At 43.6% G+C, this 4,286-nt stretch overlaps 1 pseudogene; it reads left to right on the forward strand.

Moving 5' to 3' along the window:
* Positions 1 to 2,707: 2,707 nt before the first annotated feature.
* Positions 2,708 to 2,806, forward strand: LOC127208290 (uncharacterized; annotated as a pseudogene).
* Positions 2,807 to 4,286: the final 1,480 nt, after the last annotated feature.

Genomic DNA, 4,286 nt, shown 5'->3' on the forward strand with positions numbered 1-4,286 from the left:
TGAAAGGCTTTTAGAACAGCAGAGGGCCTGAGAGCCAGGTGTATAAGCAGAGCCTGGGGAGCATTGGCTCTGGTTATGGCTGTTATTTCAACTGAACAAGAGTCATGTTCTCGTTCTCACTTTCGAGGATAGTTCTCTCTGGGCTTTCTGTAAAGATCTAGTTGGTGCTAACAGCATAGAAAGCAATAAACATTTCTGAGAACAGAATGATGATTCCAAAGTAGTTTTGCACCTGGCATATTAGGCAAGGCCGGCATTCAATATTTATGATGCAGACATGCGATTATAGCTAAAGGAATTCAAGAAAGACAGTGGTTAAAATGGAGCAGTTCTTACCTGACTGTGATGGACACAGGGAGCCCAGGGAGAGGCCTGGCCAACTGTCTTCTAGAAGGTTCACAGGGGATGCTCTTGCTGGCCCTGGGATAGCTGAGCAGCAAGGGGCTGAGGCATCACCTTGTACATGTAGAAGCTGGAATATGGGCACGGCTCTGTAGAGAACACTCTACAGTTAAATTTTAAGTTGAGACATGGCACAACCAGGTCCATGTATGAAGATGAGTGCCAAAGCATTAGGTTTGTGCAATGGAAATAGGAGTCACTTTAAAATGTGGTTTCTTTACTACAGGGATCTTGCTACCTTGTATATGGCAAAGGAGTACTGATATTTTGACTATGGGTTCAAGGAACTACAGACTGACTTTCAGCCTTGATTTTGGAGGTTCTGGCTCTGACCTGTGGAAGGACTTTGCCTCAGGCTCTCATTTTCCCCCACAGGGCTCCAGCAGTGTTGCGGTGTTCCAGAACCACCATTCTGTGTTTGTGCTGATTCTTTCAGTGTTGTCAGTGCGGGGCAACTTGACTGGAAAGTAGTGCCCTCCCCTGCCCGAGTCCTCCACACTCTGCTGACTTCCTGGTACGACTCTGTTTTAATCTTCCAGGAGTTCCAGAATACTGATGTCAAAAGCTAAATTGAGTTGCTACAGGGACCTGGCTTCCATGAGTTTTCCTTTCCCATGGAGGACTTTCAGTCATGTGCTGCCACTTGCCCCTCCGAAGCTATGTCACCATTCCAGCTGAGATCCCAGCTAGAGGAAAACTAGAGAGTATTAAGCCCACATTTGTAAGGAAAGACCCCAAATGTGGTCCGGCTCCTTTCCTTTACAACTGTTCTCCAGGTGACAAATAAACATCAGCTGGAACTTGTCAAAATGCTGATCACTAGGCGAACACAAACCTTACAGATAAGGAACTTGAGGGGCTGCAGGAACTGAAGTCCACTAATCTGCCATTTCAGTACTCACCTGGGGTGGGTTCCCCCACAGCAGTGCTCAAGTAGAGGACACCAGCACCAGCCCTGCTTCTGATGCTAAAGACAGGATGGCTGTTTGTAGGTCCCTGCACACTGCAGAATGACTGGAGGGAAAATTTAGCTTTTTCTTAGGCCTGTCTTATAAGCAATGCCAAATTGCTCTTTCTATAGCAAGTTTGAATTTAAAATCAAAATAATGGAGCATTGAAATATCAACTCTCAATAACAGCAAATAGATTCTGTGAGGATAATGACATAACATGGGAGCTGGAACTTTCTCCTTTGATTGTTGATGAGCGCTTGTGACTGGAGGAAGGAGCTTCTGGCTGCTTCTTTAGGAAAGTCACTTTGCACTTCATCAGTGGAATGAATTTTTATGGAGACCATTAAATCTGAGTGCACAGCCTTGATGAGACCGATTCCTGGACTGATTCTTCGGCTGTTCAGTCAGCTGTGACTCATTCATATAGCAACAGCCTACACAGGTCACAATGCAGCGTGAGAGAAAGAAGCGATCATGTTGACATCTCCAGCAGGACCACACCTGGGCAGCACATCACAGGAAGGGGAAGTTGGCATGTCTATGGAAAGCGGTAATCCAGATGCCATTTAGTTCATGTATATTTTCTATGAGACAATTCCAAAGATGTTCTTGAAGGGTTAGTATGTACTTCGCTCTGAGGCTGTAAACATGACAATACCTAGAACATTTGGCTAGAGATGTGAAGGCCTTTGTTGATCTTTTGGCTGGCAGTTGTGTGCATGGTGAATAGTTGTACAAAATGTCTCATTCACGTTTCCCAAGAATCATATGAACTAGATGTCTACCTACCTTTTATGGATGTGGAAATTGAATGAGGCTCAGGTCAAAAGTGTAAAACATGTGCTCCATCTGTGCTCTTATATCCAAACCCACTCTCATTGCTTAGTCACCCTAAAGTTAGGCATCAGAAGACCTCAGAAGACATTTTAAGAAATTAGTTCTTAACATGTGAAATGTGACTGATGTCCTGTTTCTTTTTCTGATGTCCATTCTCCCTTAAAGCAAGTCATAGACCCTAGATTTTTTTTTTTTCTAGAAAATGAATTTGGGCTTGGGGTTGTAAAATTCCAAGTGTCTTTTTGCAAATCAACCTATAAAACCTAAACCTATCATTTCCATTTTCCATCTTTCTATATTAGCACTGACCTTAAAGAAATTGCCCAACACACCCTCTAAGAGGTACATCACTGAAAACCCTCCTTCTAAAGAGTTTTCCCTCATCTTCGAGTGGGAAGGGATTTTCTATACCGTAGCCACATAGAATCTACTTTCACATTTTTGCTTTTGTCTCCTCACATTCCTATATGTTCTCAGTGTTTCACTGAATCCAGGCACAAAGTAGATAGCCATGATCGCTTCAGCAGCACATATACTAAAATTGGATGCAGAAAAGATTAGCATACCCTCTGTGCAAGGATGACACACAAATTCATGAGGCATTCCATGTTTTGGGGACAGATACTGAGACTCAAAGCCGGACACTCTTTTAAGAACTGAGAGTTGTATGGAAGAGATGTAGGATGCAAGGACTGGAGTCGGGGTGGAGTGTCAGAAGCTCCACAGAAGACTATCAAGGCTGGCAGATCTGGACCCAGGGGGGCCTTGGGCAAATTGATGCACCAACCAAGGATGTTGAAAGCAGAGAACCTGGACCCCCTGTTGAGATGTAGCCTATGAACAGCCCATTCTCCACCTGGAGAAGGGGAGGGGAGAGTGGAAGGCAGTGTGCCTCTGACAAGGACTTTGGTGTCCAAGATTCGATCATTGCCTCTTGGCAGAGAAGCCTGGTGGGTACACATAGGAAAGGGATGCAGGGTATCCAGATGACACCTGAAAGGCTGTGGTCAGACTGTGGAGGAGGACCCCACTGGTCAGAGGTCTAGAAGAGAGGAATAGAGCTGAACAGGGAGGAGAAAGGGAACAGGAAGATAAGAGAGAGGGGATTACAATTGATATGTAAAGTAAATAAATTATAAAAGAAAATAAGTATTAAAAAAAAAAAAACAGGGCTGGGCATGGTGGCACACATCTTTAATCCCAGCACGAGGGAGGCAGAGGCAGGAGGATCGCTGTGAGTTTGAGGCCAGCCTGGTCTACAAAGCAAGTCCAGGAAAGGCAAGGCTAACAGAAAGATATCTTTTCTCAAAGAACCAAAGAAACCAAACCAAACAAAACAAAAACAACAACAAAACAAAAACAAAGAACAGATAGCCACCCTGGATCTATGGTCTTTGATCTGAAGTGCTTATCTCATATAGAACTATGTTCAGGGTCTAGGAGAAGGGCTCAGTGAATAAAGTTCTTGTGGCACAAGCATAAAGAACAGAGTCCAAATCCCCAGAGGTATGGTTAAAAGCCAGGTCTGAGTGTCAGTAGCTTCGGTAGCTGGGGTAAGGCAGGAAGAGCTATGCCTTCTGAATCAGTGAACTCTATCCTCGGCAAAAGATCCTGTCTCAAAGAACTAAGATGGAAAATGACTGATGCAGAAACGCAATGTCGACGTCTGGAATACACACACATGCATATACACCCACACATGTGCATACACTTTTATGTACACATACATAGACATGTGACATGAAATGATGGATGAAAGGCCAACATTCAGAATAAGCATATGGTTACCCTAGGAGGTGGAAAAGCAAGAGCATGAAGCAATTTCTCTCTTCTTTGTATCTTGTTCTTTGATATTACTTCTCACTTAAAATTTCTGTTACTGCTCAGTTAATTCATAAAGTCTGTCTATACATCATTAAGCTAATAATACTGGTTTCATAAAAGGACAATATACAAGTGATGCAGAATAGACCAAGGGCTCTACATGGTATTGGATTAGGCCCGTGAGTTGGTCACACTATAGGAGTCATGTGTTTTCTTTCTTGATATCTTGTCTGAAAACCACAGGTCAACACAAAACCTCCTCAGTAAACC

This window comes from Acomys russatus, chromosome 2, assembly GCF_903995435.1.
Source record: "Acomys russatus chromosome 2, mAcoRus1.1, whole genome shotgun sequence".
In the NCBI taxonomy this organism is placed as follows: domain Eukaryota; kingdom Metazoa; phylum Chordata; class Mammalia; order Rodentia; family Muridae; genus Acomys; species Acomys russatus.